This window comes from Leucoraja erinacea, chromosome 1 (genome assembly GCF_028641065.1).
Source record: "Leucoraja erinacea ecotype New England chromosome 1, Leri_hhj_1, whole genome shotgun sequence".
Classification (NCBI taxonomy): domain Eukaryota; kingdom Metazoa; phylum Chordata; class Chondrichthyes; order Rajiformes; family Rajidae; genus Leucoraja; species Leucoraja erinaceus.
Genome location: NC_073377.1, coordinates 30,013,701 through 30,025,617, shown reverse-complemented (window position 1 = coordinate 30,025,617; position 11,917 = coordinate 30,013,701).

Sequence of the window (11,917 nt, the reverse complement as noted above, 5' to 3'; positions counted from 1 at the left end):
TGCCTTTCAACTTCATGCCACCATTTGCAGTAAGTAGTGGCTTTCAATTTCAAGACACACCCAAGCCAAGCCAAATAGGGGAGGGAGAGGAGGGCACTTTCTGGAGCGTTAGTATGAGCCATTTTAGAACTAATAGACATTTATTTTGCAAGCTTTAGAACCAATAGAGACACTTTTTGCAAGCTTTAGAACCAATAGACATTTTTTTTCATGCTTGAGAACCAATGCTTTTTTGCAAGCTTTAGAACCAATAGTCATTTTTTTTGCAAGCTTTAGAACCAATAGTCATTTTTTTTGCAAGCTTTAGAACCAATAGTCATTTTTTTGCAAGCTTTAGAACCAATAGTCATTTTTTTGCAAGCTTTAGAACCAATAGTCATTTTTTTGCAAGCTTTAGAACCAATAGTCATTTTTTGCAAGCTTTAGAACCAATAGACATTTTTTTGCAAGCTTTAGAACCAATATACATTTTTGCAAGCTTTAGAACCAATATACACATTTTTTGCAAGCTTTAGAACCAATAGAGACACTTTTTGCAAGCTTTAGAACCAATAGACACTTTTTTTAGCAAGCTTTAGAACCAATAGACATTTTTTGCAAGCTTTAGAACCAATAGACATTTTTGTGCAAGCTTTAGAACCAATATACATTTTTTTGCAAGCTTTAGAACCAATAGACACATTTTTGCAAGCATTTTAGAACCACTAAGGGCACTTACATTTGAGTAGACATGTGTTCAGTGTTATTCACAGCTCAGAGAAACGTGACCCTCTGCCTTCCTCCAGGTTGCAGACACTGATTGAGGCACACCACTTCCTGGTTTTATAGTCCCTCCCACCTGCTGCCAGCGGGGGCAGCAGAGAGAATGGGGAATTTTGTAAAAACAGTAATATCGCTGTCATTTTTAATCAACGGGAAAAATCCTCGGCACACATGCGGCGGAGGGGGGCTCTGAGCAAGTTGGCCAAAAATGACGGCCGTAGGTGGCGGCGTTCTCTCGGAAATCGCAGCACAGATGGCCAAAACCGGTCAAGAACAGACTTTTAGTAATATATATATATATATTATATGGTGTGCATTAGCCAAGTTTCCTTCAGATTTATGTTATATTTTCAAATTATTGATATTTTAAACGTAAATTAACTTAAAACAGTGCCCCCACTTGCCGGCCGCGTCTGCGCAGTTGGGGGTGGCCCGCCAGCCACGTCACAATTAAAAATGACGCCAGTGATGCGGCAGTGATGCAAAATGACGCCGTCTCCCCGCACGTGTGCAGTGAGCCTGATATCCGCGTGTGCACAGTTGGAGCCTTTGCTGATTTTCAGATCCCTATTTTTTTTTGTGTGTACTTGCCTGGCCTCACAACAGGGACTCAATGGCTCCACAGGTAAGTTTTGTTCTATTTTACAAATGGCTCCATAGGTACTCTATTCACTTTATTAAATTTAACATAATTTCTGCCATCAACCGCCAAACCGCACAAATTTGAACGCGGCAATTGCTCCTGCGCAGTGCGGGCCCGTCAGCTGCGCATGCGCAGTTTGGTGGAACATTGCGTTGTGGGAACGGGACCCAACGGGTCCATGCTAGGTCTAGTCCAACGTACTAGGGACTATTTACAATTCACAGAAACCAATCAACCTACAAACCTTTATATCTTTGGAGTGTGGGAGGAAACCAGAACACCCGGAGAAAACCTATGTGGTCACAGCGAAAACGTACAAACTCCAAACAGATTGCAACCAAAGTCAGGATTAAACCCTGGGCTTTGGTGCTGTAAGGCAGCAACTCTACAGTCTAATGCAGGCACAGAACTCACTATCAAAATATGGAGGGGACCTGGACACACTCACACACACATGCGCCAGGCTTCGCAGGCTCAATCCAGCGCTAAATGCAGGTCAACTCTGCCTGTCTCGCCACGTTAACCTACAGCCCTGCCTGGACTGACAGGATACCAGCGCTGCTTCTCCGCGCTGGCCATATTTCCTGCAAACCCTGGCAAGTTAACCTGGCGGGACAGGCAGAGTCGAACTGGGTTTAGCGCTGCTTCTCTGCGCTGGCTGTGGGCCTGGGGGTACAGCTCGCGTCTGACGTCCGACCACTCTGGCCACCTGTGGGCGGGGGCACTCAGGTGCAGATGGGACAGTGCCGGAAAACCGTCCGGGATCGATCCTGTCTGCGGATGAGTCACAACTCCCTCCTCAAATCACCGCACTCTATCCTCAGTTCCCCCCCCCCCCCCCCATCCCTCCTCCAATCATTGCGCTGAATCATCATATCCCACCCCCATTGCCCGCTGACCGACGTCTCTCTCGTCCAATCGGCGCACTTGATCAGCAGTCCCACCTCCACTGTCTCGCGGAAAGCAGAGATTTTAAAATCCGGATGACAAAAACTTGGGGGAGATGTCCCCCACCTCTCAAAACATGGGGGGGACGTGTCCCCTCTGGCCCCCCCGGGTTTTCCGCCCCTGGTGTAACGCTACTGTGCTGTCCCATTTCTGCAACCATTTTGGAAAAGTGTCCAAAGCTGAAGTTAATAGTGTTTCAAACAAATGACACATCCTGCATTACAGTATTTGGGCAGCCGCATTTCAGCTAGAACTGAGGATTATATTAGGCTGAGTAAAAATCGTGTTAATGTGTTCTATTTTTGTCCCTTGGTTCACAATTATTCAACCAGCAGATGCATATTGATAAATATTCTACACCAAGAATGGTTTCACATCCTCTGGCTAAACCGCACAACCCGGAATGGAAATAGTATTTTAAATATTTTGCACATTTCCCCAACGTTCGACACCATGTTGATGATTATGTATCGGCACCATTGGTGAATGACTCCCTCCCGCCAGTCTCATCACAAGTTTCTATTGTCTGGTTTAAAAGTTCTGCAAATCTTGTAACTAATAGGTTCACAGAATGTGCTCAAAGTTGTTACATTTTCCTCTATGAATGGGAATTAGAGGAATGATTACATTGAATACCATCACGCTTCTCAACGCGATGGGTATTGAAGACGGATACAAAAAGCTGGAGTAACTCAGCGGATCAGACAGCATCTCTGGAGAAAAGGAATAGGTGACATTTCAGTTTGTGATCCTTCTTCTGATATTGATAGGTATTAATATTGAGTTGTCATGTGCACTGGGATACAATGAAAAGCTTTGTTTTGTGTTGCCTCCAAGAAAATCATACCATATATAAGTACTTTAGGTAGTGCAAAAGAGAAAAGAACCAAGGATTGCATAATTTAGTGGAAGACACAGAATGCTGGAGTAACTCAGCGGGACAGGTAGCATCTTTGGAGAGAAGGAAAGTGTGGCGTTTCGGGTTGAGACCTGAAACGTCATCCATTCCTTTTCTCCAGAGATGCTGCCTGTCCCGCTGAGTTACTCCAGTATTTTGCGTCTAACTTGGGTTTAAACCAGCATCTGAAGTTCCTTCCTTCACATACTGCATAATATAGTGATACAGCTGCAGACAAGTGCATATGAGAAAAGTGCAGGGGCTGCAACAAGGTAGATTGGGAGATCAGGGTATTCATTGTTAGGCACAAGAGGTCTTTTTAAGAATCTGATAATAGCAGGGAAGACGTTTTTCGTGAATATGGTGGTATGCGCTTTCCAATTTTCAAGAGAGTTTATCTTCAATCCAACAGGAGGGGGAGGAAAATGACAGTATGTGAATGGTCCTTGATTATATTGGCTGCTTTCCAAAGCAGTGTAAAGTGTAAATGGAGTCAACTTGGGGATGCTGTTTTGTGTGAGGAACTGGGCTGCATCGACAACTCTTTACATTTTCTTACGGTCTTTGCAGAACAGTTCCTATTAATACTACAATTAATTAGGGGCAGCACAGTGGCAGAGCTGGTAGAACTGCTGCCTCACAGCACCAGAGACCAGAGTTCGTTCCTGATCTTTGGTGCTGTCTGTGTTGAGTATGCACATTCTCCCTGTGACCATGTGCACTTACTCTGGATGCTCCAGTTTCCTCCCACATCCCAAAGACACATGGGTTTGTCGGTTAATTGGTCTCTGTAAATTGTCCATTAGTATGTAGGTTGCAAAGGTGGGCTAGTGTGGATGGGTGACAGATGGTCAGCATGGAGTTGGTGGGCCGAAGGGCCTGTTTCCATGCTGTATCTCTGAACAAAACTAAACAGATGCCATACCAAGCTGTGATGCATCTCGTTAGAATGCGTGCTATTATGCATCTAGAAAATTGTAAGAATTATTGAAGACGACATGGTTTTGTGTGTAGGACATTGTGTCTCATGATTTTGATTGTCATCTACAATGATATGATTGAAAAAGTACGACATGTTCAGTAAGTTTGCAAATTACTCTACAAAGGGAGATATTGTAGACAGTTAAGATGGTTATCAAGAATTTATAGCGAGATCTTGATCATTTGAGCAAGTGAGCTGAAGAATGGTTCATGGAATTTAATTCTGATAAAGAGGGAGGTATTGAATTTTGAGATGTCGAACCAGAGTAGGGCCTTGACAATGAATGGTAGGATCCTGAACAGAGTCAAAACGTAAATGAAGAGGGCGGCACGGTGATGCAGTGGTATAGTTGCTGCCTTACAGCACTAGAGACCAGGGTTCGATCCTGGCTACGAGTCCTTGTCTGTACGGAGTTTTACTTTCTCCCCGTGACTTTCTCAGAGAACTTCAGTTTCCACCCACACTTCCAAAGATGCACAGGTTTGTAGGTTAATTGGCTTGTATACATGTAAAAAAATGTCCCTAGAATAGGATAGTGTTAATGTGCGGGGACCGGTGGTCAGTGCAGACTCGATGGGCCGTAGGGCCTGTTTCTGCGCTGTATCTCTATACTAAACTAAACTTAAAAAAAGGGGTTTTATCGTCATGTGTCCCAAAGTGAAACAATGAACTCCTTACATGCAGCAGCATAACAAATGTGTGAACATACTGCTCTATAAATCGCCTAAATAAACAACAAGATTATATATCTATACTAGGTCGTGCAAACCCGTTGTGTTTTCTCCCCTAACGCAAGATTCCACCACTCACCTGTTCCCCCAACGCAAGCCATTCCTCAAACGCAATATTGGACCACTCACACATAGCCCCCAACTGCACGGGCGCGGCACATTTCTCCTCAATGGCTAAAAATGTTTCAGACTCAACCTTGAAAATATTCTTCTACCAAGCTTTTGCAACTTTCTGGAGAGGAAAATTTGAAAGGTTCACACTTTCTCAGAGAAAATATTTATTTCAATCCCATATTAAATGAACAAGTTCCTATCTTGAGATTATGAGCTTTCCTGCTACTCACTCCAGCCAGGGGAAATACTTATAAATGCTGTTGTCTAGCCCGAGAATCTTAAACATTTTAATTACATTGCCTCTATAGTTCTAGTCTAGTTTCTCAAATAACAGCCTAATTGTACTAGAAATCAATCTAGTAAACCTCTATTCACTCCCAAACAAACGTATGCCTGTAGGACACAAAGTGCTGGAACAACTCAGCAGGTCAGGTAGCATCCATGGTGAACATTAGATAGGTGACGTTTCGGGTCGGGAAGTTGAAGAAAAGTCCCAACCCGAAACATCACCTATCCATGTTCTCCACAGATGCTGCTTGACCCACTGAATTCCTCCAGCACTGTGTGTCTTTATGTGTAAACCAGCATCTGCAGTTATTTATAATAATAATAATAATAATAACTTTATTTATAAAGCACTTTTAGGCAACATTAGTTACCACAAAGTGCTGTACATTGGAAATCAACAAAAAGTTATCACAAACTACTAAAACCATTAAGACGACAGGACTATAAAAACAGTAAAAAATTAAAAGACATTAAAAGCACTAAAACAGGAACAATGTCTCAGCCAGTTTCTACAGACATGCCTATAGGTAAGGAGACTAATATATTATGCAGTAACACAGAAGTGATTCAGTATAAATCAATTATACTCAAAAGCACACTGGATAGCCACCAAGTGGTCACAGGAGTGGAAGGCAACCTCATCTCCATTACACAGCTACATCTCTTCACCAGATAAAAGCTGTCCAGGGTCTGACCTCTCCAGAGGAGCATGGGCCAAGCACAACAGACCTCGTACTGGAGTTGGGCGTTTCAATGCCAGCGTTGGAGATGGAGACTCCGCCAGAGCCCAGCCTGTGAATGCGGAGCAGAACAACAGACAGCCAACCATGTCATCTCTGGGTGCCCGCTCTACCACCCACCAAATGGAGCTCAGGGCCTGGCAGACATTGAAGCAGAGACAACAACCTGGCTGCTCAACATCCGGCTTGAGATCTAACTATTCCTTTGGTTTATGTTTCATTCACAAGAAGAAAAATATAATTGTATAAAAGACTTCTCCCGAAGTCCAAACTCATGAAATAAAGTTGACATTTGCCTTCTGAACTGCTTCTTGTCCATGCATGACAACTTTCTAGGATTAATGCTCAAAGTTCATGTTATAAGAGCAGAATTAGACCATTCAGCCCATCAAGTCTACGCCGCTATTCAATCATGGCACCCAGATCCCCCTGAATATCAACATTTATTATCCTAATCTCCCACTAATCTTAATACAGCACCACCTTCCATTCCCTATTTTTAACGAGCTGTCTCGTAGTCAAGAATCAAGAGTAATTAGTTGTCGTTTCTTTTGAAGAAGGGTTCGACCCAAAACGTCACATATTCCTTTTTCTCCAGAAATGCAGCCTGACCCACTAGTTACTCCAACATTTTGTGTCAATCTTACTTGTATCTAAATTGTTTTTCTGTTGGATATTGATGTTTGATTGCATGAATGTAATTTTCATCTTGTCTCTTTGATAATGATCTGTTTTGGCGAGTCGAGACAGTCGGGTATAACAAAGTTCTTTATTTTTAAAGGAAAATAAAGTGATTACCCGAGTGGATATAGACAGCCAAAATAAACAATGCTCACTCAAACCGCGTGGAGCTCGAAAGAATGGTTTTACAGAAAACCCGCGAAAAACTCCCCCGCTCAAGTGATCGCACTAGCCAATAGTGAGGGTTCAGGCTGAGTTGAGCTGGGTTTAGGGCTGTTTCTCTGCGCTGGCTGTGGGCCTGGGGGTACAGCTCGTATCTGACTCCCGACCTCTCTGGCCACCCGTGGGGGCGTGGGGTCACCCAGGACAGCGCCGAAGACCCAGCCGGGATCGACCCTGCCTGCGTATGAGGTGCAGGGCTGTGCCATGTCTCCCTCCTCCAATCGCCACGCTCTATCCTCAGTAGAACCCCCCCCCCCCCCCGCTGCTCCCTCCTCCAATCATCGCACCCTCGATCATCAGTCCAACCCCCACTGTCTCGCGGAAAGCGGAGATTTTAAAATACAGATTACAAAAACAAGGTGGGATGTCCCCCACCTCTCAAAACATGGGGGCGACGTGTCCCCTCTGGCCCCCCCTGGGTTTTCCGCCCCTGGTGGGGACCGATGCGAATCCATGTGGATAAACTTGAATAGGCATTTCTCGAGGTCCGATGGCACGTGCACTGGGGCAGTCCCATGCCGTGAGGTAGGAACAGGTGCCAGGCCACCCACTCTCTCCCGGAGGCTCGCAAAACCGCCGGGGCAGACTCCAGCTGCCCTCGGGCCGCAGGGAGGAAATCCCTGAGCACCCACAAAGTTGACCCATACACTAACTCAGTGGACGATGTATCTAAGTCCACTTTTGAGACGTGCAGACGCCTAACAGCACCCAATGCAACTGGTCGACCCAGTCCGGACCTGTGAGTTGTGCCTTCAGTGCCGATTTTAGGTGGCGGTGGAATCGTTCCACTAGCCCGTTGGCCTGGGGGTGATAGGCGGTGGTGTGGTGCAGCTGCGCCCCGTATAATTTCGCCAGCGAAGCCCACAATGAGGATGTAAACTGAGCCCCCCGGTCGGTGGAAAAGTCTGCCGGAACCACGAACCTCGCAATCCAATGGGCCCGGGAACAAGGCGCGGCGGAGGTGTCCGACAGCGGAATTGCCTCAGGCCACCTCGTGAACCGATCCACAACCGTGAGGAGATGCGTGGCACCACGGGACGTCGGTAACAGACCCACAAAATCCACATGGATGTGTTGGAAACGGCTCTAGGGAATCACAAAGTCTTGCACTGGGGCCCGTACATGACGCTGAACCTTGGATGTCTGGCAGGGATGCAGGCTCCAGCCCAATCCGCGACCTGCTTGCTGAGGTTGTGCCAGACAAATATGTCTGCCACCAGCGCAGAAGTCGCCCAAATTGAAGGGTGGGCCAGGCCATGGATAGCGTCGAAAATCTGGCGGCGCCAACCCGTGGGAACAATGCGGCATGGGCGCCCGGTGGAAACATCGCACAGTACCAACGCTCCTGTGGGACTGAACGTAACGTCGGCCAACCGCAACCCTGACGCGGCCATCCATCCCGTCGTCTGAGCGTTGTGCTGCAGCAAACTCCATGCAATCCACACCATGGTCAATGGCCACCACAGCCGGCAGGGCGGGGCGGGACAGGGCGTTGGCGACCGTGTTGAACTTTCTGGCCATGTGCTGTACGTCCGTTGTGAACTCTGACACGAATGTCAAGTGTCGTTGATGTCGAGCCAGGTGACATTAAGGGCTTGTGGTCAGTAAAGGCCGTGAATGGCCTGCCCTCCAGGAAGTATCTAAAGTGATGGATAGCCAAGTACAGAGCGAGGAGCTCCCGGTCGAACGCGCTGTAGTTGCGCTCGTGAGGCCTCAGCTGACGGCTGAAAAAGGCTAGTGGCTGTGAGCGGCCGTCAATGAGCTGCTCCAACACCCCTCCGCCTGCCGTATCGGAGGAATCGACCATGAGAGCAGTCGAGGCTGTGGCCCGCGGGTGCACTAGCAAGGTGGCTTTAGCCAGCGTCTCTTTCATGCTGTCGAATGTGGCCTCGGTGAACCATGTGAGGTCCCATGGCTTACCAGCGAGGCACTGAAAGAGGGGCCGCATGACCCTGGCAGCTGCCGGCACGAAACGATGGGAGAAGTTAACCATGCCGACAAACTCCTGCAGCCCTTTGACGGTGAGCGGCCGGGATAACTGCCGGATGGCCTCTACCTTAGTGGGTAATGGGGTAGCGTCCTGTGAGGTAACGTGATTCCCCCGGAATGAAATTGTGCAGAGGCCAAACTGGCATTTGGCGGGATTGACTATGAGTCCATGGTCCTGGAGCCGCTGGAACAGCGCCTGCAGGTGTGTGAGATGTTCCTGTTGGGAGCGGCTCTCAACCAGGATGTCATCTAAGTAGATGAATATAAAGTTCAATGCCCTACCCACCATGCCCATCAGTCTCTGGAACGCCTGCACAGCGTTTTTTAAGCCAAAAGGCATACGGAGCCACTCAAACAGCCCAAACGGGGTGATGGTGGCCGTCTTTAGGACATTGTCTGAATGAACAGGGATTTGATGACAACCGCAGACCTGGTCCATCTTTGGAAAAAAATAGCGCCTTCCAGATGAGCTGTGAAATCCTGGATGTGTGGGACAGGGTAGCGGTCCGCGGTTCTAACGGCGTTCAGGTGCCTATAATCCCCGCATGGTCTCCACCCCCCAGATGTTTTAGGGACCATGTGTAATGGGGATGCCCATGGGCTATCCGAGCGCCGTTCAATCCCCATGTCCTCCATCATCTTGTTTAAGAAGGAACTGCAGATGCTGGAGAATCGAAGGTTACACAAAAAAGCCCAGAATCAGCCTCCATCATCATGCTATGGGCGAGGTAGGCAGTTTGTCAGGCTGAAGAAGAGTTTCGGCGCACCCGAGTTCCTTGTAGATGGCACCCGCTGGTCCTCCATCATCTTGCTTGTGATGGAGACAGGAAGCACTACCCCCCGTAATGCGTGATTGAGATATGAAGCACTACCCCGTGCTTGAGGGTCGCGGTGCGGAAACGGGGGGAGAGTAGCTCTGGGAACTCCGCGAGCAGGGAGGCATACAAGCCCTTGACCTGAGCCACCATATTCAGCTGCGGGCTGGGGGGTTCCGCGGGTCGTGGGGTCGTGGGGCTGGGGCCCACCGGTGGAATGAGGCGCCCGCCCCGTACGTCCACCAGGATTGAAAAAATCCGAAGCAAATCGGCGCCCAGCAACGGCTGGACCACGTATGCAACGGTCCAATCGTACGGGCGGGAGTCAAATTTGAGGGATAGGGTCCGCGTGCCATGGGTGCAGAAAGTACTACAGCTGATGGCAGTCAGGACAGGGCCTCGCTTGCCAGTACAAGCGCCCAACCCAGTCGGGGGGAGGATTCTGACGATGCCCCTGAGTTGACCAGGAAACGAAGTCCTGAATGGCGGTCTCGCACGTAGAGGCAGTTGTTTTGGCCGATCGCGACAGCCCATACTGACGATCGGCCGTTTCCCGCAAACGTGCAGGGGGGGGCGTCGTTGGCGGGCACCACTGGCGCTTAACCCGATCCCCAGCGGGCGACTGCGGCGCGGCGATAGTAGCAGAGGGTCGGGCATCTCTGCGCGGTTCCTGGCGTATGGGCTCGGACACCCGGTTGATGGACCCGCCATCCTGCTATTTTGCGAGCCACAATTCGTCGGCCCGCTCAGCGAGCAGCATAGGGTCTGTGAACCCGGCGAGCAGCAGGCCGGATGTCACGGGGCATTCGCTCTAGAAACGCCTGCTCAAACAGCAGGCAGAGTCGATGGCCGTCCATCAATGGGAGAATCTCGCTCATCAAGGCGGACGGTTTCCGATCGCCTAGGCCATCCACGTGGAACAGGCAGGCTGCGCGATCTCGACGGCTGAGCATGACGGTACGGAGCAGTAAGTCCCTGAGGCCCTCATACTTGCTGATGGCCAGCGGGTCCTGTAGGCAGGGCTGCAACCGCATGGCCGTCTCTTGGCTGAGCGCCTCGACCACGTAGAAATATTGGGTGGCGTCGGCAACGAGATTTCGCAGGTGGAACTGGGCCTCGATGTGGGCGAACCACACTTGAGGCTCCTCTACCCAGAAAACGGGCTGTTCCAGGCCCAGGGTGTTTTGGTGCGGGAACTGGACGTCGGGGATGGCGACGGTTTGCATGTCGAGAGTCCGAGTACCGATCGGACTAATGGGGTCACCAGTTTGGTGAGTCAAGACAGTCGGGTATAACAAAGTTCTTTATTTTTAAACAAAAATAAGGTTAGCAATGTTCAAGGACTCGGCAACGGACTTGAACAAATACGCCACAGTCATTACAGACTTCATTAAGAAATGTGTGGAGGACTGCATCCCCACCAAAACCTTCCAAGTGTTTCCCAATCAGAAACGGATGAACTTTGAGATCCGCACTCTTCTGAAGACCAGACATCGGCATTCATGTCTGATGATACAGTGGTCTACATGAAGTGCAGATACAACCTTGGTAAGGCCATCAAAAAGGCCACAATGGACTTCTGCTCGAAGCTGGAGGATGAGACAGATGTTCGGCAGCTGTGGCGGGGCCTGAATGCAATTACCTCCTACAAGGCGAAACCAGGAGGCAGCTCGAATGTCGGTGATACATCACTCCCTGACGAGCTCAATGCGTTTTGCGCACGCTTTGATAGGGAGAACACCGATGTGCCTTCCCGAGTCCCCATTCACTGTGATGGTATTTCAGTCTCAGTCACAGAGGCCGACGTCAGGAAATCCTTCAGAGGGGTGAACCCTCGAAAAGCACCTGCACCTGATGGTATACCTGGTCGTGTTCTAAAAACCTGTGCGGACCAACTGGCTGGAGTTTTTACGGACATTTTCAACCTCTCACTTCTGAGGTCTGAGGTTCCCACCTGCTTCAAAAGGGCATCAATTATACCAGTACCCAAGAAGAGTAAGGTGACGTGCCTCAATGACTATCGACCAGTGGCACTAACGCCGGTGGTGATGAAGTGCTTTGAGAGGTTGATCATAGCGCAAATCAACTCCTACCTCGACAAAAA